This window comes from Sus scrofa, chromosome 10 (genome assembly GCF_000003025.6).
Source record: "Sus scrofa isolate TJ Tabasco breed Duroc chromosome 10, Sscrofa11.1, whole genome shotgun sequence".
Taxonomy (NCBI): Eukaryota; Metazoa; Chordata; class Mammalia; order Artiodactyla; family Suidae; genus Sus; species Sus scrofa.
Genome location: NC_010452.4, coordinates 67,713,884 through 67,736,410, shown reverse-complemented (window position 1 = coordinate 67,736,410; position 22,527 = coordinate 67,713,884). Strand labels below are relative to the sequence as shown.

Sequence of the window (22,527 nt, the reverse complement as noted above, 5' to 3'; positions counted from 1 at the left end):
AGCCCGGCCTGCGGTGGAGACGCTGGAGGAGGAGGAGGAGACCCCAGCCCGTGGTAGAGACGCTGAAGGAGGAGGAGGAGGAGACCCGGCCTGCGGTGAAGACGCCGGAGGAGGAGGAGACCCGGCCTGCGGTGGAGACGCCGGAGGAGGAGGAGACCCGGCCTGCGGTGGAGACGCCGGAGGAGGAGGAGACCCGGCCTGCGGTGGAGACGCCGGAGGAGGAGGAGACCCGGCCTGCGGTGGAGACGCCGGAGGAGGAGGAGACCCGGCCTGCGGTGGAGACGCCGGAGGAGGAGGAGACCCGGCCTGCGGTGGAGACGCCGGAGGAGGAGGAGACCCGGCCTGCGGTGGAGACGCCGGAGGAGGAGGAGACCCGGCCTGCGGTGGAGACGCCGGAGGAGGAGGAGACCCGGCCTGCGGTGGAGACGCCGGAGGAGGAGGAGACCTCCGTCCGTGGTGGTGACGGCAAAGGAGGAGACCCCCCCTGGCCCCCCGCGGAGATGCCGGAGGAGGAGGAGGAGGAGGAGGAGGAGGAGGTGACCCCGGAGGAGGAGACCTCGCTCTGCCGTGGAGACACCAGAGGAAGAGGTGGGGACCCTGGCCCGCGGTGGAGACGCCGGAGGAGGAGAGGTTCTCTCCGGCTCGCGGCCTGTGAATGGTGAGAAGCCCGTGTCAGAAGCCCCACCCCAGGGGCCAGGTGCTGGGTGGCAGCTGCGGCCCCAGAGGGGTGGGTGGTGGAGGGGCTCAGCCTGCTGCAGGGTCAGCAGCTTGAAGGCAGTTCCCTGCCTCCCTGAGGGCCCTTCACCTCCCCGGCCCGGGGGGAGTTGTGTCCCCAACTTTAGTCGTTGCTGCTCAGAAGGGCACACAGGCACATGGTGGCCCTGAGAGGGCAGATGCGTCCTGGAATCAGAGCGTGAGGTGTCTTCATAAAGGTGCTTTATTTAGGAAACGCACTGTGGGCAGAGGCCGCAGCCTGTGAAAGACCCTCGAGGCAGACGGGCTTGGTTTTCCTTCTCACTCAGCTCTTCAGCGGCTCAAACCTCATTTCAAACTGGAAGTCCAAAGGTAGGTCACTGTCCCTGCCCACCTGCCCACCTGTGCTGTGCCCTTTATCGATTGCAAAGGGGAGATGACGGGCTTGAGGCTACTCGGGCAAGTACTGGGTTCCAGTACTTTCTCCGCAGCTGTTGTAAACAGCAGCTGATGAGTGAGATGCCAGTAAAAACACCTGGGCGCACCCAGGTCTCGCCTCCTGGCTCCACCGTGGGGTCCAGACCAGGCCTGGGTGGTCAGCACGACCTCCTCTGGCATCTCCTCCCCATGCCCCATTTTTAAAAGCAAGTCTGTGCCTCCAGCTCAGAGCCGGGGACTCGCCATCCCCTCCCCTGCAAGACCCGTACTTCACAAGGCCCCAGGCCCTGCCTCTGTAGCACCTGCGGCTGCAGACGGGTTTGGCCCCGGAGCCCTTAACAGGGATGCCGACTCCACGCAGGTGAATGAGATCCCGTCCTCAGTGAGTCTGCAAATGAGCCCCTTAACAGCCCCCAGGTGAGGTCGCTAAAGCAGAAGCCCCCCGCCCCCCGCGAGGGATTTTTGTCTGAACAGCTTTAAGTGGAAGAGCTTTTCGTCTTTACCCCTAATAATAGCAGAAAGATACTTTTATAACCGAAAAGAGCAGCAGAGTTCATGCTGCGTCGTGCTCTCAGTACAATCACGGTCAGGTTCAGGTCTCACTCGTGGGCTCCGCATCCTCGTTGTACCGGAAAATGGCCTTCCTGGTTCAGGTTCCAGCCTAACGTTGGGCGTCGACTGTCTCGAAGTTTCTCCTGGCACTGGCCAGCAGGTCTGGAGCTCTAGAGGCCCCTCCTGGGTGGGGGGTGTGTCTGTTGCTTTGAGGCAGTTTGGCAGGACCTGGGTTAGTGGGGTGCCCCTGGAGGCAGGCGACGTCCCTTGGGTTAAGCCCTTGTCCACCCGGCTTCTCCGCCCTGCGCTCCCTGTTTTTGCATCTTAAGCAGCCTTTCCTCGTGGGGAGACCGTTGGGGAGTGTGACCAGTAAGCAGAGCCACCCAGGTCTGAACTTGGGGGCTCCCTCAGGGAACGAGGTTTCTGTTTCTGCACGTGCCTGTTTTTAAAACTGGAAAGTTTTCAGCAAGTAACTTGTCTAGTGGAAACAAGTCTTCAATCTGAAGTCTAGAGACTGTTTCAGGTTAACTTAAATGTAAACACTAAAGACGTCCAGCTCATCTAATGTCTTTTTCACAGATTTGCCGGGCAGTCATTTACATGTCACCAGTTTAAAATAGAATCATGTCGAAAGACAATATAGCAGGGAAAACATTGTCTCCTATCACCCACCACCTGGAAACGTCAGATAAAGTGAGTCTCTCAAATGAACAACCAGACTCAGAACAAACAGGGAAATCTCCACGTGCAAAAAGCACGAAGCAGAAAGTAACAGTAGTGATTTTTTTTTTTTTTTTTCCCTCAAGCTTCAGCTGTCTCTTGAGGTGTGGCTCTTGAAGATTGCAGGGTTTAGCTTTTAATGGCCCAAAAGAGCACAAATGAACACTGGAGTCGCCTATGCAGGGGTGAGAGACCCACACCTGTGGCTGTGGGTCAGGAAGAAGGCCAGGTATGTGCTAACAGAACTTTGCTGGATTCTGCATGTGAACTCTCAAAGCACCATCTCATGCAGGGTTTGGATTTAAATTGTTCAGAAAAGCTTGACATAACAAGCTGAATGGGTCTGATGGCCTAGGAGTTCATCCTAGGACCACTCATGTCTTTCCCTTCACCCGCCCCTGGTATAGAATGGAGTTTTCCCTCTTGGCCATACAGGCTTCCATTCTGGTAAACCACCTAAGTTCAGCCTTGAAAATTCAGGTAACTTGGTCCAGTGTAGTTTAAAGGACACATTGAGCCCGTCGTGGCTCAGTGGAAACAAATCTGACTAGGAACCATGAGGTTGTGGGTTCAATCCCTGGTCTCACTCAGTGGGTTAAGGATCCAGTGTTGCTGTGGCTCTGGTGTAGGCCGGCAGCAATAGCTCTGATTAGACCCCTAGCCTGGGAATCTGCATATGCCATGGGTGTGGCCCTAAAAAGACCAAAAAGAAAAGGCAAGTACGAAGCGAACAAACTGCTAGAAAGAAGCAAGATGTCAAGTGATGGGGCCGAAAGAACCAAGTACGACTGCTGGGTGTAAACATAACCTAAGAGCACATGCAGGTGGACTTGTGCTACTGGAAGCAGGTCTCAATGGCAGACTGGAAATCCAAAGTGGTTCTGGCTACCGGGTATCTGAACAGATGCAGGAAGTGTGAAAACCCCCCTTTTAGGTAAACAGGCACTGGCACCCCCAGGGGCTCTTCTGGGTGCAGGAAGGGAGAGGCGCCTGGTAGGGGTGTGTATGCTGCAGTGCGTGCAGCCAGGTGACTGGGGCTCAGACTCTTATGTTCTGGAGAGGGGTCCAGTCTATCCTGGACCTGGCTGCTGCTCCAGAGGGAGCACGATGTGGGGGGAAGAAAGAATCCTGGCTTGATGTGGGCGATTTATGGAACTGGATGGAAGTGTCTTCCACGGAGGTAAAATTGAAATGTCAGTTGAAGGTGAACAGTGTAATTCAGTATTTGAATATATAGGAAAAAGATCACCACAGTGAGTTGAATTAACATCTATCATGCACAGTTTTTTCTTGGGATGAGAACATTTAAGATTTCGGCCAGCACCTTTGCAAGAATGCGGTGGTCTTAGCTCTGGTCAACAGGCTGTGTCATGTCCCCACAAGTTATTAGTCTTGTGACTGCACATTGTCCCCTTTTAACCACCTGCTCCTAGGAGGCCCATCTGCAATGCTGGCTTCTCGGGCAGGATGCAGGGTGAGACAACACCAGGTGAGAAGGTAGAGAGGCCGGAGGATGTAGGCGGGGTTCTGTGTGTCTGCAAACATGTGTGAGGCAGAAGAGGAAGCTCCGCTATCACAGCCCCCCACTTGGTACCCAGGGCAGCCCCCTGGCTGCTTCTGCAGACGCAGGCGCCCCTTTCCTTCCACGGGCTCCTTGTAGAGCAGCCACTTGGTTTTCTTGTACGTGGGGCTATTTGACCTCATGGAACAGCGTCTCGAGATGAAAAACACAGAAAGCATGACTGCCTCACGTGGCTGCTTAGAGCCAAAGCCACAGACGCGGGAAACAGGACCGCAGTGCTTTGGGGTCGAGAGAAACCCCAGGATCTTGGCTGGAGGGTGTTGAGGGCTAAACCTCAGGGCTGATGGGCGTGGTGGGGGTTTTCAACTTTGTTGCACACTTGCAAGTTGCTGTGGGAAGAGCTTGAATACTCGCCGTAACAAAATTGGCATCTTGCAAGTGGGTCAGTTACCTTTTCACTGTAGACACGTGTCCCTGCAAGGTGTGGGCATTGGTAGCTGCGCCCTAGGCCACCTGACTGGGAGAGGAGCGAACTCGGGGGGCGGGGGGTTGCCCCACAGCCATTGTGCTGTGCCTTCTTCGCTGGGTGGCTGCTGGGGCTCCGTCGGGGAAAGACTTGCGGCCCACCTGCGCGGTCATTCACGGACCCCGAGGCCGCCACCTCCTCTCGAGGCCTCGGTTGTCCGCGGTGGGGCCTGGAGTGCCAGCAGTCACTGTGCTAGTGTCCCTCCAGCGGCTTCCTCTGCACCGGCCTGGCGGGACCGGGCTGCACTCGCTTGATGCTTGCCGTCAAATGTGCTGGAGGCCGGGCTGCGGACCGGGTCGGTTTCTGTTCCAGGATCCCCTGGCGGCGGGCAGCGCTGGCTGTGAGGGTTGGGAAACAGACACGCTTGGGCCCTCGTTGGAACAAACCACCCAGGATGCTCCTCGATAACGGAGAGCCACCAGCAGAGCTGTCGGGGCGACTCCTGTTCTCCACCTTGGGTACCATCTCGATCTTTGGTTTGGGAATCACTCCGTCGCTGGAGTTGCCGGTGCGTCCAGCTGTAATGATGAACACATCAGGCCTCTTCTAGAGGTTTCCGCTTCATGCGGTCTGGTCGCTGAAGACGTTTCTCCTGGGAATTGACCTCTTCACAATTTTAGAATCCCATTTTTTTTCCCTGATTTTCTTTGTCCTAAATCCTGCATTTCTGAGATGACTGTGGGTATTTCCACACTAGTGTTCATGTAAACCTTTCGTCATCCTTTTTAAGCTTCCAGGTCTTTGTGGTTTTTCTTTGTAAACATCCTAAAAGGATGTTAAAACAGCTTTCACTGTCTTAAAAACACAACAACTGCTCGTCTTAAAATTATTTGTAAAATAGACGTGTAAGAGAATAACTGACAAACTCCCTGACTCACCACTGACATCTTGTAGTGTTTTTGTTTTGACGTTTTGAAACATCTGTGACACTGTTTGAGGTGTACGACGTACCGATTTCGCGTTGGTGTCGCGCTCGAAACCGCCTCCGGTCCAGGTGACATCCTTCACACTCAGCTGCGCTTTGTGTGTGAGGAATCAAGATGGGCTTTCCTAGCGACTTTGAACAGGAAGCGGTTAACTGGTCAGCCTGCTGTCACCCCCAGGACTCAGGACATTTGTGCCTTTGGACCCCTTCACCCCACCCCGCCCACCTCTGGCAGCCTCTCGTCTGTTCTCTGGGGGTGGGGGTGCGGCATCAACTGCGTACAGGTGAAATCCTACACTATCTTTTCCTGCCTTAATTTCTCTTAGCATAATGCCCCAGGATCGACTCATGTCACAAAAGCAAGATTTTATTATCCATGAACTCGGCTGACTGGGGGTTGGGTGGTACTACAGTAAATACTGAGAAAGATCCTCGTGAAATACAGCCGTGCAGTTGAGACCCAGGCTTTTCGAGTCCCCTGTCAAGTGCATTTTACTCCTGGACGCTCAGGTGGTCCCCATGTCTCAGCTGCTGTAAGTAATGCTGTGCTGAACGTGGGACATGCTCTCCAGTGTGTGTGTGTGTGTTCCTTCAGATAAACATCCGGAATTGGAATTGCTGGTTCACTCGGGGGTTGGACTGTTTTCGGGGGACCCTCCATTCTGCGTTCCCTGGGCTGCATCAGGAAGATTCTCACCAGCACGTGTCTCTCGTCTCCTTGGTAGCAGCCATCCCGAGGGTCCTGGGTGATCTCGGGTGCTTGATTCCTATTTCCCTGATGGTCAGTGTTGCTGAGCAGCTTTTCATGGGCCCATCGGCCGTATGTATTTCTTTGGAAAAGGGGCGGTTCAGGTCCTGGATCCATCTTTTAAATTGACTTTGGGTTTTTGCTATTGACGGCTTCATATACTTTGGATATTCACCCCTTATTAGATTTGCAAATGTTTTCTCCCATTCAGTAGGTTGCTTTTTCATGTTGACAGTTTGCTTTGCAAAAGCTATGTAGTCCACTTGATTTTGCTTTTTATTTTCTTTTGCCTTTGGAGTGAGAAGTCATTGCCAAAGACCTATGTCAGGAAGCTCACTGCTGCTTCTAAGGGATTTGAATCCATTTTGAGTTGATATTTGCGTGTCGTGTGAGATAGTGGTCCACTTTTTGATGCATAGTATTTCATTGGTTTCAGGGATAGCAGTTTTTATACAGGTTATACTCCATTTAAAGTTAAGATATTGGCTCTATTCCTTGCATGGTATAATATATCCTTAGTTTATTTTATACCTAGTAGTTTGTGTCTCTCAACTCATAGCCCATCCGCCCCTCCCCCGTCCCTCTTCCCACTAGTAACCACTAGCTTTGCATGTGGGAGTATGTTTCTGTTTTGGTAAATGCATTTGTTAGATTACACACCTAAGTTAAATATTATGTCATTACCACTTATTTCACTAATATACTCCAGGTCCATCACAGCTCATATAACTCAATTAAGAAAATGGGTAGAAGATTTGAATGGATGTTCTTTCCAAAGAAAATATACGGATGGCCACAGGCCCAGGAAAGGACGCACAGCGTCTCCAGTCGTCCCTGGGAGCCAGTGCCTTGTACCGAGACTGCCCTTTCCTCACTGGACAGGCTTGCCGCCTCTAAGTTCATTGGCCGTATCTGCGTTTGTTTGCTTCTGGGCTCTTTGTTCGTTAATCTGTGGTCTTTCTTAATGTCCAACTGTACTGTTTTATGACGAAAGCTTTAGTTTGAAACTGGGGAGTGTGATGCCTCCGACTTTGTTCCTAAGGTTAAATTTGGCCATTTAGGGTCATTTTTAACCAAGTTTTCTTAGCCATGAGCGCAGGATGGTTTTTCCATTTGCAACTTCAAATTTATGTCATTAATGTCCTGTTGGCAGTATATAGGTCTTTTGCCTTGGCTAAATTTATTCTTAGCTAGTCTTGATGGATAGAGTTGGTATTTTAACAGAAGAGTTTGGCCTCGTTCGTGTCGACAATCTCTGCCTCTGGGTGTCATTAGATAATGTAAAAAAATGGTAGAAAATAGATGTTGTGGCTTCTTGGGTACTAGGCACACGTAGCTCCTACTTCTCTGACAGCTGCTTCCCATATGAAGGTGCATCTCCATTTAGGGTGAGGGTAGTGAGTGGTCCAGAGCATTGCCGTTTGCTGCCCCTTCTGGCCTCTCCAGGTCTAATGATTCCCAAGACTCATTGTTTTCCTCAAGAACCTCAGACTAAAATTGCAGGCATTTGGTTAAACTTTCCATGTCGGCGAGGGGTACGAGGTTTCAGAATCGTCTGTGCTCCTTCACGCCGGAGTCCTCTTTGAACAGTTCTAATTGGGCATAGAAACTGTGGACGGGGGAGCCACCCTCGTTCACTGTCCTGCTGGCTGCTCCGCATTTGTCAAATCTGGAGAAACTTAGCAAATGCTTCAAGTGTAAACACTGAAAACAAGCTTAGGTGGAGGAATCCGAGTGGAATGCAGACAGGGACAGACGCTTCTGCAGATGTACATCCAAACTGTGAGGCAATTTGCTGAAAGGGTAGGGACGGTACCAACTTAAGTGACTTCGGGAATGCGTGGAGTCAGATGAGGGTGAGGGAGCTGCACGGAGGCACCGCACCCAGTCGATAAAGGATGCAGGTCACAGCTCTGAACCCCTAAGCACTGTCCTAAAAATGAGCAGTTTAGTACGTGCATGGCAGACGGTGGCTGGGGCCGGGATTTGGACTGTTATGGTGTTAAATTGCAGACAAAGGCTTTGTTGGGTGGAACTGGATTGGAGTTGGAGACATCAGTGTGAAGGCATTTCAAGTGGATACAAGTAGATACATATAAAATGACTTAGATAATTGTATACAGATATTAGATTACTTTGTCAGCTGACAAGATCTGGAAGCAGCTACATCTTGGCAGCTGTGAACCCATCCAGTGCCTAGACTTTGGTTTCTGATACCATTAATCAAAGGATCCAGAGAGTCCTCACCCTAGGACTTGGGGGAGAAGACAATGAGCCTGGAAGAAACAGGAAAAAAAGGAAATGCACAAAAATTGAGGACACAGTATGTCGGGGACACAGCCACTAAAATCTCTGGTCAAATCTGGGACAATTTGAACAAAGTAGTAGAGTCAACTATATACCAAAGCGTGTAACAAACATCCACGAGGCTGTGCCGATGTAAACTGGGTCTGTAAATGGCAAAAACTAGGTGCGTCTTCTGTGCAAAGGATGTTAAATCATGCACCTATTCTGTCTTTAAGGGGGTGGAGTATTTCAAGTGTAGGCTGCTTTTATTGACGGAAAAGAATGGAAAGGGAGGGGAAAGTGACGAACCCTGATACCTCTCTAAGAAACCGTCAACCATGTCCTGTGAGTTAATCTCTCAACACTAAAAGCTTGGCTGGACGCTGGGGTCATGGTGCCCTATGTCCCCAGAGGGACAGCTGCCTCGTTTCCGCTTCCTGACGGAGCAGGGGCATGAGCAGCAAAAGGCAGGCGGCCACCGCCTCCCCTTCGTGATGTTTCGGTTGCACTCGGAATCGCAGGGAGATGAGGCCCCGACACATGGGCTCACAGCAGAGGGTGAGCGGTACCCGAGCTGCCTCGGAGCCGACGGGCCTTGGGAAGGGGACCCCCTCCTGGTGCCAGAATAGTCAATTACTTTGATAATTGCTCCTCCACTAATGTCGGTGTCCTAATGGGACCAAACCCATTCCCCTTCTCGCTCATCTGTTCTTACAGCCTAGGAAGTCAGGGGTAAGAGGTATTTATTGGCTCTAAGAAACTCTCTGCAAATGAAAGGGATTTTGATAATGAGATAAGATTCCCCTAAATCTAGGCTGCTGTGGTTTGCTGTTGTCGATTTATAGTCGATCGGGGAGGGAAGACTTGAGGCTCAGATCTTGTTTTCGAGGCACTGAGGAATCTTGCATTTCAGACCACGGCTCTTTTGGTGATGACGTGGGGGGCAGCTCCTTCCAAATCAGCTGTTGCACATTCTCTGCTACCGAAGAGAAAGAATGTGGCCCTTTGGTAGCCAGGACCCCAGGGATCCGTACACGCGCTCAGGGGCTGTGTGCCTGGGCTCCTGACTCCGTGCACCGTGGAATCGACTGTGGAAGGTGACGGCCAGGCCAGCAGGCCCTGAACTTTGGTAAATTATGAACATACCGCTTTCTAGCTACCAAGATTGTTCAATGCCTTTTTTTCTTGAGGGCTCCACCTGTGATATATGGCAATTTCAGGCTAAGGGTGGAATTGGAGCCATGGCTGCTGGCCTACACCACAGCCATGTGGGATCTAAGCCACTCCTGAGACCCTTACACCACAGCTCACGGCAACACCAGATCCCCTGACTCACTGAGGCCGCCGGGCTCGTCCTCATGGACACTGATTGGGCTCTCAACAATGGGAATTTCCAAAAGCTTTTAACTCGTGTTGCGTTCAGGGAAATTTCCTGCTTTGAGTCAGAGTCTCAGTCAAAATGAAGTGTTCTTATTTACAAACCTCTTCAGTCACACAGGAGTGTTTAAGGTGATATTTCAGTTAATTTGCACTGGATCCACACCTGGTTCTCCATGGCTCCTGCCGACTCCAGTGCTGAAGGGGCGGGGAGGCGGGCTGTGGTTTCAGATGCTGCCAGTGCTTAAGCCTGGTCAAGCGGTGGGTGGAAGCTTGCAGAGTCAGAGTGCTGTTGCCGGGACGGTGAGGGCCGCTGTGTCCGTACCATTCTGACAGCTGCTGGAAAGGACAGAGACCTCTTGCTGACACGATTTCCAGGTGCCGAGTGGTGGTGGATCCGAGGCACGTGCCCGAATTCTGGACGAGCCTGGCTCCGCAGCAGGGGCTCGCTGCTCTTCAGACAGTGCTAGGTGGTTTGGTGCATGACGAGCGCTTTATCCTGCGGCTCCTCCGGACGGGTGGGGGCAGGGCGTGCATATCCTGGAAAACACTGCCCTTCATTCTTGGACTTGCTTCCATTTTCAGTCTTTTTCCCATAATGTACAGATTTTAATGTTCACTGTTCTTTGACGAGTGATGCTCCTTTATAAGACTTCCCCATCTGAGCTTCCTGATGTCTCTAGGGGTGTTCATTGATCTTTAAGATGCTTGCTTCATCCTTCTAGAAGTTTATAACCAACGGAACCATCAAAAAACTTAAAAACATGCATGAGCAGTTTTATTTTCTTTCTCAGACCCCGAGGAATTCTTCGGGGATGATATTCCACTTGTTCACAATGAATGAGAAAATTACACGTTACTAAGACCTTGTTTTAAATTATTTTGCAAATATTCATTACACACTAAGGGTAACTTTACCCTTTGAATAAGACATGATTTGTCTGAACTGATGCTGACAATGGAGGCAACGATGATCCATTTATGACAACAATCCTCGTGTTGTTGGTGTCTTTCGCTGGCGTTTGGGGATTAGGCTTTGCCGTGGAAAAAGCAGGTGTGAACAACAGCACAAAGTACGGGCGTGACGGCGTCCCCTGCAGGGCTCTGGTCCCCGCTCTCCCAGGGGACGGGTCTGGGCTGTGTTCCCCCAGCTCGATTCACCTGGTCCGTTTTCTCAAGCTGGTTGTATCATGTGCCTCAAACCTGAGAGGAAACGTGGGTTCCGTTTTTCATCACGCGTGGGAGTGTTGAACTTCTGCAGCACCTGTGACCCCGTGTTGAGATGCTGGCCCGAGGGGTCTGCTCTGTGAAACCCAGTGTAGCAGTGACTCGACAGAGGAAACCAGCCGCACCTCTCACCTGTGCGTGTGCCCTGCCGCACACCTCCGCGGAACCAAGCGCTTGACAGACACCTGGTCCACTGTGCTTGTACACACTGCTAACGTGTGACCTTAAGTTTTCCTGCCGTACTGCCTTCCTTTTTGGGGATGTAACTGACACGTTAGCTTTGTGTGTTGCAAAACGATCGCATTATCTCATGCTGAGGACATATGGGATCTAGTCTTTGCAGCTTTCAGATGAGCAGCCCCGGAGTGACCTCGGTCTGCTGTGCACCGCACACCCAGGACTGGGAGCAGGCGTCCTTTCCTTCGGACTCTCTTCGCCCATGGCCCTACCCCCCCCCCACCCCCGGTCTTTCACGGACACCAACCACCCAACCACTCCCGGTACGTGAGCCAGGGGCGGTTTAGATGCCACACAGAAGTGAAGGAGTGTGGAGTCTCATTTCACTGGGCATGACGCCCTCGAGGAAAATCTCTTATCCCAAGCAGCAGACTTCCTTTTTATGGTTGAGGAGAACCCATTAGATCTGGCCTCCTTTGTCCATCTGTCCATTGTTGGGCATGGGTTGCCTTCCTGCCCTGGTTCTTCTAAACAATGCAGTGTTGGGTCAAGGTGTCTTTTGGGGCTTCACCCACAGCACATGGAGGTTCCCAGGCTGGAGGTCCACTCGGAGTTCTAGCTGCTGGCCACCTTCACAGCCGCACGGGATCCCAGCCGTGTCTGCAGCCTACACCACAGCTTACTGCAACACTGGATCCTTAACCCACTGAGCAAGGCCAGGATCAAACCCACAATCTCATGGATGCTAGTCGGGTTTGTTAACCACAGAGCCACGACTGGAACTCCGGTTCAGATGTCTTAAGATAATATTTTCATTTATCCTAAGGTAAGTGTTCACGAGGGCACTTGCGGGATCACGTGGGGGTTCTGTGTTTGACTCTTTCGAGGCCTCCATCCATCTCCCGCAGTGGAGGCTCCACTCAGGTTCCCCACTAACAGGGCTCCAGGGCTTTCTTCGCATCTTTGCCGACACCTGGTGTGTTTGGCCGTGCCTGTGGCATGTGAAGGTTCAGGGCTAGGGACTGGATCCAAACCGCTGCAGGGACACCACCAGATCCTTCACCAATGGCCCCACCAGAAATACGCCACATGTCCCTGTGCTTTAGTGACGGCCATCCCAACAGGTGGGAGGTGATGCCTCAATGCGGTTTTGACTTGCGTTTCCCGGGTTATTCATGGGTCATCTGTAGGTTTTTTTCTTTGTAGGAGCCTTTCCGACTAGTCCCACTTTGTTTTGTTGTTGCTTTTGAAGTCAGACTTAAAAATCTTTGCTGCCAAGACCCATGTCAAGGAGCTTACTCCCTCTTTAATCCACTTTGTGTGAATTTGCGTGTGTAGTAAGGTCGCGGCTGGTTTCCTGTGTGTGTGTAGCTGCCCAGTTTCCAGCACCATTTATCGAAGAGAGGTCTTCCTCATATTGTATCCTTGGCTCCTCTGTCATCAGTTGCTTGGTTTATTTCTGGGTTCTCTTTTGTTCCACTGATATGGGCATTGGCATAAAAGCAGAAACACATTTCATTAAAGTTTTGTAACGTAGTTGGAAGTATGGGAGTTTGATGCCTCCAGCTTTGTTCTTAAGAATGCTTCAGCTATTTAGTTATTGGTGATTCCATAGAAACTTTAGGATTGTCGACCTCTGTGAAAAATGCCATTGGAATTTTGATCGGGATTATATTGAATCACAGTCGTTTGATGTGTATGGACCTTTAAACAATTTTCTAGTTCATGAGCACAGAATCTTTCTGTTCAGTTTCTTTCACTAATGCCTTGTAGTTTTCAACATATAGGTCTTTCACTGCCTTGGCTAAGTTTTATTCTTTGATACTCTTTGATGCAGTTTTAACTGGGATGGCCTAGTTGCCGATAGTTCATGGCTAGCGTGTGGAAATGTGTTTTCTGTGTTCTGCAACTTTCCTGAATTCTGACTAAATTGGGCATCTTTGGGGATTATACATAAAACTGTTAGCCTTTGCAGATTGCACTTCTTCCTTTCCAGTTTTGATGGCTTTTTAAGTTGCACTGGCGAGGACGTCGAATACTCTGAACAAAAGCAGAGAGTGGGCTTCCTTGTCTTGTTCCCGATCCAAGTGCGAGGCTGGCCGTGGGTCTGTTACGTGGGGGATTCTCTCTACCCACATCGTTGGGATCTCGTTACCATGGGTGTGGGTGGATCTGTCGAATCTGTCTACTGAGACTGCTCCTTCACTTTGGTCACGTGGTACCTGTCACACTGATGGGGATATTGACCCTGGAATAACTTTCACTCGATGATGATGTATAGGCCTCGTAATGTGCCATTGAATTTGGTTGGCTACTATTTCGTGGAGGATTGCTGCATCTGTGTTCGTTACAGATGTTGGCCTGTAATTTTCTTGTCGTATCTGTGTCTGATTTTAGTATCAGAGTAATGTTGGCCTCATGAAATGAGTGTTTCCTCCCATTCTAGCATTTGGAAGAATTTTAACTATAAGCTGGTATGTATTTTTGTTAGCATTTGGTAGAGTTCAGCAGTGAAGCCTTCTGTCCTTGGATTCTGGGAGGTGTTTTGATGACTGATTCCAGCTTCCTGCTCATCCATCTATTCAGATTTTCCACTTCATGATGCAGTCTCGGAAGGTTGTAGGTTTCTAAAACATAATGTCCGTATCTTCTAGGCTGTCCAACTTGAGTGTGTAATTCTTCATGACAGTCTCTGAGGAGTCTTTGTATCTCTGTGGTATCAGTTGCAATGTCTCCTTACTCTTCTCCCTTAAGTTTCATGGAAGTATGGTTGATGTACAATGCTGTGGCAGTTTCTGCTGGACAAGAAGGTGACTCAGTTACTTAGGCATAGACACACATCCTTTTCCAGATTTTCGCATAGATGATCACGATATTGGATAGAGTCCCCTGTGCTGTACAGCAGGTCCTGTCGGCCGGTCACTCCACTTACCCGAGTCTGCATATGCCATTCCCAACCCCCAGTCCATCTCTCCCCACCCTAATCTGTATCTTTTGGTAACCATACATTTTCGAAGTCTGAGCCTGTTTCTGTTCTGCAAATGAGTTTGTATCCTTCTTCTAGATTCCAAGTGATAGCAGGTGTTCCACTGACTTCTTTGTGGTCTCCCTGTGATGACGCTTCCTCTTCGAGGCCTCTCGGTAAGTCTAGTGAAGTTTGTCCATTTTCTCTTTTCAAAGAATCCAGTCTTTGACTAAAATTTCGGTAGAAAAGGTTGTTTCTATCTTCCGCTCGGATCTTTATTTCCTTCCTTCTGACTTGGGGTTCTTTACTCTTGTGGTGGTTCCTTGAGATGTAAAGCTAGGCTGAGACGTGTTTCTCAAGGTAGGCGTGTTATTGCTGTAAATATCCCTGCGGAACTGCTGCTGCTGCGTCTCATGATTTGAGGTATCTTGTACTTGTGTTCCAAGGGAGTTTGAGTTTTCTGGACTATTTGGACCCACTGATTTCTTGGTAGCATCTCAACAGGTTTGTGAATTGACCAGTTTTCTTGTGGTTGATTGCTAGTTATATATTGTAGTCAGAAAAGATATTTGATATTACAGTCTTAGAACCAGGAGTCTTCGATTTATCTCACAAAATGTTCCATGAGCCCTTGACAATACTGTTGCTTTGGGATGGAATGTTCTGTATATCTGAAGTCAGTCTAGCCTAGCCTTTAAGTCTGCATCTTCTTCATTTTTTTTTTTTGTTTGGATCTATTTACTGTTGTAAGTGGGGTGTTAGTTACCTACTGTTACTGTACTTTTACCTGTTTCTCCCTAGGTCTGTTAATATTTGCTTTATAGTTAGGTGATCCATGTTGGGTGTCATATTGACAGATGCTTTGTCATGGTATTGACCCCTTCATCATTATGTAATGACCTGTCTCTCATGAGTCTTCTGGTCTAATACAGCTACTCCAGTTTTCTCTTGGCTTTCATTTGCCTGGACTATCTTTGCCCATCCTTTCACTTTCAGTCCGTATGTGCCCTCCCTAAAAATAAAAGCTTTTTATTGATAGGCCCAGAATCTTGCAAAATAGCTGGTAATAGATGCATTAAATGTCAGATGATGTAACAATCTGGAAGGAACTACATACATCACTTACTTTACATCATAAATAAATGCAGTTACTCTGCTTAGTGTATTTTGTTTGTAGATATGATTTTTTTTATTTAGTGTTTTAATACTGCAGATAATCATGTCAAAGCCTGATATTTTCAAATGACTGCGTAATTAAAAATGTTTACAGTGTGAATTTTTTTCAGAGTCCATGAACCAGAACTAGTTATGTCTTGTAAAGTATTGTTGAGGGCGTGAAGTGTGTCAGGGGATATAGGACAGATTCAGGGCACATTGTCATGGCCACACCAACCCTCACTTTCACGACGTCACACATGTGACAGTCCCTGCATTTGGTCAACAGACTAAATACTATAAAAAAGCAAAACAACATATATAATGGGAGTAACTATATAGGACACCAGTAACTTAAAAAATCCTTCTGTAAGATTACATTTGGAAATACTGTTCATAAATAATGGAATTCCTGAAGTTCCACGTGGGTCCCTTTTAGGCTCCAACTTTCATTTACATACAGACCATTCGTGGCCATGTCAGGTAGTCCTCTTTTGTGCAATGTGAATGTTCAGCTTTAGTTTAATTACTGCTGTATTTCCTCTGCTGCTCCTGTCATCCTGGAATTTCCACTGTTGATACGCTCCATGGGCATTCATTTCCATGCACTTAGACATTGATCTGCCTGAAAAGCTTTGAATCTTGACTAGTTTCTCTTTCAGATTCTTTCAAAACAACATCCCTCCTCCAAGACCCTCTTAAATACTTTTCTTTGAAAACTTAGATTCTGTACAATCTGTTTCCTTAGGTCACTCATCTGTTTGATTTTCCCAGTTATTTCTTGCTCTCCTTCACCTTCTAAAGTAAATTTGGGCTATACACCATGTGTTCAAAATGTAAACAATACAAGAAGAAATGCAACAAGAATCTTTACCATACATGTTCTTTTTCACATGCATTTTATGTGTATCTAAGCAATACAGAAAATGTAATCTTTTCACTTTATACAAAGGGTAGCGTGTAATATGCTCTTAACTTTGATTTTCTTTAAAGAATATGGAAAAATTTACCAATACCAGCGTATTCATACTTTGGCATTTCTGCAGAGTTTTACCTACCATCTATCACTACTAGTCTCTCAATAACCAGCATTTGATCATTAGATACTCTTCTAGCTCAATATTGCAATGCAAATCTTTCTAAAGAGATCATCAAAATGTGTATAAATATGAGACAAAATCCTGGAAGTAAAATTGCTGGCTCAAATTGTATTTGCATGTGCTGCTAATGTCTTTAGAAAATGTTATTCAATTTGAATAAATCATGTTTATGATAATTCAGAAGAAATAAGAACGCATAAAAATGTAATTGTTTCATAACCTATTCCAGCAGCCACCGTTTCCCTCCCTAGAGAGCCAATGTTAAGTCGGGACGTTCTCTCAGCGACTGTGTGTGTGCAGCCTGAGCAGAGCCCGTGTTCCTTGGCGATCGGAATGCTCTTCCTGAGAGTTGCTGAGGAAGTGACACCACTGCAGGGTAACCACTGAGACCCTAGGTCCGTCAGGCACAGCCCAGTCAAAGAGTTCTGATCAAAATGATGGTCCCGTTTTGCTGTAATTTCCAGTTATCGCCGGGCCAAAACAGTCACGGAGGCAGTCACTGCAGTGTGGCTGCCGGAAGACCTTGTTTTCCTCAGATTTGGGGTACCTGCGCCCCTGTGTTTTGTCCGTGGCAGTCAGTTTCCTTCATCATCTCTGTTCTGTTTGTCTCCTTCCTATATTTTGTTTGCTGTGAACCTTGTATATTTCTTGGTTTATGCCCTTGTTTTGGTGAAGCACATCCTCAGGTAGCTTTTGACAAAACGCATAAGGGGAATAAGGGTCTTTAGTTAAAATCATAAATTAACAGTGCCTTTCTCTCACTTGACTAATAATTTGGGGATAGAATTTAAAGTTAAAAATTATCCTGTGGTGTATGAAATCCTGTCTCCGACCTCTGGTGCTGCTGTTGAGAAATCTTTCTTTTGCTTTTTAGGGCTGCATGTGCAGCATATGGAAGTTCCCAGACTAGTGCTCAAATGGAGCTGTCGCTGGCAGCCTATGCCACAGGCACAGCAATGCGGGATCCGAGCCACAGCTCATGGCAACACCAGATCCTTAACCCACTAGGCGAGGCCAGGGATCAAACCGGCATCCTCGTGGATACTAAGAGGATTTGTTTCTGCTGAGCCACAAAAGGAACTCCTGAGAAATCTTAGGATCTAACTCCTATCTTACGACGAGAGGTGTCATGCGTGGGGCCAGTTGTGGCTTGGGTGGGTCCTTTCGACTTAGAAAATGCTGCTTCATTCTCAGGACTCTGGATGGTTTAGTTGATTCCGTCCCCCTTTTAAATTTTTTCTCAGAAATGTCCAATATCATTCAGGTGTGGGACTCTTAGGATTAGTCCTTCATATTTCTTTGCCATCTGTTTATCATCTACTTTTATGGAAGAGTTCAACTATATCTTTTTATAATTTTTCTATTGAGGTGGTGTTATAACATTAAAAGCTTTTCAGCATGTTTCCTGAAGCATTGTTCTTAACCTCCTGAAAACAGTAACTTGTCATCACCCTTAGTGTTTTTTTACGGCTACGCCTGTGGCATATGGGCTAGAGGTTGAGTCCAAGCTGCAGCTGCCAGCCTGCACAACAGTCATGCCAGATCCAAGCGCCTCTGTGATCCACGCCACAGCTCATGGCAACACTGGATCCTTAACCCACTGATCGAGGCCAGGGCTCAAACCAACAGTCTCCATGAGGATGTGGGATTCCTAACTTGCTGAGCCACAATGGGAACTCCCACTCTGGAGACTTTGATGGTATTTCTTTTTCCTTGTAGTCTTTAATTTTAATGTCTAAAAACTGGTGTCATACTTACCTCATCAGGCTGTTAACTGTTTACAAATGAGAACAGTGTAATAAACTTAGAAGTTCTGAGAAGATTGGGTTGCTCAGTAGTGAGCTTAAGCTCAAGATGACGTCATGGCCAGAACCTTTACGTCTCTCTTCGTGGAGTGCAGGTGCCTCATGAGAGGCTCAGCTAGTTCCTGAAAGGTTGCACCCATTGCACGGCTCCAGGAGCTAGGTTGGCAGATACTGTGGGGCGCCTCCAGTGCGTGGTGTGGGCCTGCTTCTCTTTGAAGAGTGATAGCCGTGCCCTCAACTGTGTCTGGTTTCCAGTCTTGAGAACCTGTCACCCTCCACACAGAATAAACCTGCAGACGGGTGACGCGAAGGAAGGGACGGTCACCCAGAGCCTGGAGCTGTTGTAAACAACCTGGGGATTTAACTGCTTCGCAAGATTCCAGGCACTTGGGAGTCGGGGCTCTCCAGCGGAACACAAGTGTGGGATGTCGGTACGGGGCATAGGGACAGGACCACAGGGTGTGTGTACAGGGGTGTAGCGACACAGCGTTGGGATGTGCAAACAGAAGTAGCAACAGGGCTACAGGGTGTGCGTACGAGAAGCAGATGGACGACAGACGGTGGGCTCTTGGGGTCTGAGTCCCGGATGGGGGAGAGGGCCACGTCATGTCCTGGGTCCCTGGGCCGGGCAGGCTTTGTCCTGCTGACCTGCCGGTAGAAGAGGGCCTGCCGCCCGTGCCGCGGAGGGCGATGGGCTTTACCGCGTCTCCTGACCCGAGTGCTCATTTCGTCCGAAACGCTCCGCCACGTCCCGGTCACGTTCGGCCAGATGTTCCCTCTGTCCAGCCGAGGTGACGCGCGGAATGGAACCCCGCCGTCCAGCTCCGGTTTAACGCGTGCTCATCCCATCCCAGTGGGGCGACGCGCCCCTGAGCGGCTCCGCGAATCGAATCCGCACTTAAAGCCGGGCTTGGTTTTCCTCACTGCGGGCTTGGGGGTCCTGGTTGGCTCTGCTGGGTGGGCTTCTGTTGGTCTATTTGCCAGATCTAATGACTTCAGGCTTCCTGCTGTCTGGTCCCATCTTCGTGGTTTTCTATCGTTCTGAGTGGCTTTAGCACCGAGGATCTGGGGAGAGGATTGCTTAGATGCAGGGACTCCGTTTCCACCATCTTAATCTAGAATTGTCCTTAGTAAAACACGGTAAGTTGCTCAGAGTACTGATACTGACGCTGCAGTAACATCTCCAGTGAGGGGTGCTCAGTAGGTACCCCACTAGTCCCTTCCTGCATCTGCACCTCAACGCAAACACGGGTGCGTCTCGTGTGCCCGCGTCCATGTGTGAGTGTTGACGTTAGAAGAGCTGTTGATCGGGACGACTCTCTTGCACTGGTAGGTGTTCTTGCTTTTTCCCTTGGAAGCTGACGGGCTATAAAACTGGCGTGTTCTGCTGTGGTGCAGTGGGTTAAGAAGCCAACTGCAGTGGCTCAGGTGGCTGTTGAAGTGCAGGTTTGATCCCAGCCTAGTGCAGTGGGTTAAAGGATCCAGCATGTCAGTCAGTCCCTGGCCTGGAAATGGCCATACGCCACAGGAACAGCCATGAAATAAAAGCTAAAAAGTGTGTTTGAGTAGGTTTAAACTTTTAAAACTCCTATTAAGGATGTTAAGTTCATTAGAATGTTGTAAAACCCTTTAATTATGTGCATTATGCAGTTCTCAAGTGCCTAAAGTCTCATTTTATCTAAACTTATATTTCGATATGCAAAAAAGGATCGTAGTCTAGTAGCAGCATGTCGTCTGAAATTCTGGGTCTGTAGTTTTTAAAATACAGCAGTGTTGCAGTGGCAGTGTTGGTATGCATTCTGCGTTTTGTGCTTTAAAATACTGTGGCCTGGTAGACTACTGTTTCTCCCTGGTTGAGCCTTTAAGTGGGCTGCAGGATTATAAGATAAAAATGCTGGGAGTTCCCATCGTGGTTCAGTGGTTAACGAACCCAACTAGTATCCATGAGGACAAGGGTTCGATCCCTGGCCTCGCTCAGTGGGTTAAGGATCTGGCGTTGCCATGAACTATGGAGTAGGTCGTGGGTGCGGCTCAGATCCCGTGTTGGTGTGGCTCTGGTGTAGGCTGGCAGCCGTAGCTACGGTTCGACCTCTAACCTGGAAACTTCCATATGCTGCAGATGCGGCCCATGAGACCAAAAAAAAAAAAAAAAACAAAAGGCTGTGTGCTCACATAGAGAATTCCTGTACTTCTGAGTGCTTCTAAGTGTTAATGTGTTAACTTCAGATTTCCTTTCCCCGAATCATAGACATCTTGCAGTGTTCACTGTTCTTACCTGCCTTATTCTTTCGGGCCAGGGTGATTTCTTGTGTCTTCCTCTCGGTATTTCCTTGCAGAGTCTTTCTAGTGACGCCTCTTCTGGACCGACTTGGTTGTAGCTCTACTCCGAAGCCCCTGACCGCTGTCAGAGTGCATCTGTGTCAAGGTTTCCACCCTGGCGTGGGAGCGGCCGTGACCGCAGACTTTCTCGGTAGCGAGAGCGGCTCTTGGTGTCTTGACCTTGCACATCGTTCCTGTCAAGACCGAGACATCAGAACCGTGTGATGGACAGACAGCGGCGTTACTTTACTGCTTCCATTCGTACTTGAACACGTGTGGTAATTTATTTTCCTCATCTTTTTACATTCCAGTGGCGGAAGATTTTTACAATTTCATTGATACGTCGGGACTTGGTTTATATTTAACATTAAGGTTTTTTTAGTTTTTATTTTCTCCATCAGTTGGTTTACAGTGTTCTGTCAATTTTCTACTGTGCAGCAAGGTGACCCAGTCACACATACATGTATACTTTCTTTTTGTCACATTCTCATGCTCCATCATAAGTGACTAGATATAGTTCCCAGCACTGTACAGCAGGAACTCATTGCTTATCCATTCCAAAGGCAAGAGTTTGCATCTGTTAACCCCAGATTCCAAGTCCATCCCACTCCCTCCCCCCTTGGCAACCGCAAGTATTCTCCAAGTCCATGAGTTCCTTTTCTGTGGAAAGGGTTATTTGATGCCAGATATAAGTGATATCTTTTGGTATTTGTCTCTCTTACTTAGTGTGAGAGTCTCTAGTTCCATGTTGCTGCAAATGGTGTTATTTTGTTCTTTTTTATGGCTGAATAGTATTCCATTGTGTATATTTACCACATCTTAATCCATTCATCTTTTAATGGACATTTTGGTTGTTTCTATGCCTTGGCTATTGTGAATAGTGCTGTAGTGAACATGCAGGTGCATGTGTCTTTTTCAAGGAAAGTTTTATCCAGATATATGCCCAAGAGTGGGACTTCTGGGTCATATGGTAATTCTATGTATAGTTTTCTAAGGTACCTCCATACTGTTTCCATAGTGGTTGTACCAACTTACATTCCCATCAGCAGTGCAGAAGGGTTCCCTTTTCTCCACACCCTCTCCAGCATTTATTTGTGGACTTATTAATAATAGCCATTCTGACTGGTGTGAGGTGTGGTACCTTTTAGTTTTGATTTGCACTTTTCTAATAATCAGTGGTATTGAGCATTTTTTCATGTGCTTGTTGGCCATCTGTATATCTTCTTTGGAAAAATGTCTATTCAGGTCTTTTGCCCGTTTTTCAATTGGGTTTGGCTTTTTGCTGTTGAGTTGTATACGTTTGTATATTTTAGAGATTAAGCCCTTGTCAGTTGCATCATTTGAAACTATTCTCCCATTCTGTAGGTTTGTAGGTTGTCTTTTGTTTTCTTTTTGGTTTCCTTTGCTGTGCAAAAGCTTGTCAGTTTGATTTAGGTCCCATTGGTTTATTTTTGCTTTAATTTCTGTTGCCTTGGGGGACTAAGAAACTATTTGTAAGGTTGATGTCAGAATGTTTTGCCTCTGTTCTCCTCTAGGAGTTTGGTGTCTTACGTTTGTCTTTAAGCCATATCGAGTTTATTTTTGTGTGTGGTCTGAGGGTGTGTTCCAGTTTCATTGATTTACATGTGACTGTCCAGGTTTCCCAACACCACTTGCTGAAAAGACTGTCTTCTTCCCGTTATATATTCTTGCCTCCTTTGTCAAAGATTGACCATAGGTGTCTGGGTTGATTTCTGGGTTCTCTATTCTGTTCCATTGGTCTGACTGTTTTGGTACCAGTACCACATTGTTTTGATGACTGTGGCTTTGTCATATTGGCTGAAATCTGGAAGAGTTTTGCTTGGTTTTTGTTCCTCAGGATTGCTTTGGCAATTCTGGGTCTTCTGTGGTTCCATATGAAATTTTGGGTGGGTTGGTGTAGTTCTGTTAAAAATGTCTTGGGCAGTTTGATGGGGATTGCATTTAGTGTGTAGATTTCTTTGGATAGTATGG

The 22,527-nt window shown here is 48.2% G+C and overlaps 1 long non-coding RNA gene across 17 annotated transcripts in view; it reads left to right on the top strand.

Moving 5' to 3' along the window:
- The window catches only part of LOC106505220, a 72,912-nt gene continuing 50,755 nt past the window's right edge, over positions 371 to 22,527 (top strand). For 13 of the 17 annotated variants that reach the window (XR_002336461.1, XR_002336459.1, XR_002336460.1 and 10 more), the window contains exons 1-4: positions 567 to 658; positions 946 to 1,065; positions 2,263 to 2,376; positions 2,490 to 2,632. This is a non-coding gene — a long non-coding RNA (uncharacterized LOC106505220). Of the gene's footprint in view, positions 659 to 945; positions 1,066 to 2,262; positions 2,377 to 2,489; positions 2,633 to 22,527 lie in introns of all 17 variants that reach the window. The other 4 variants (XR_002336453.1, XR_001299410.2, XR_002336463.1 and 1 more) reach the window with 1 other exon arrangement.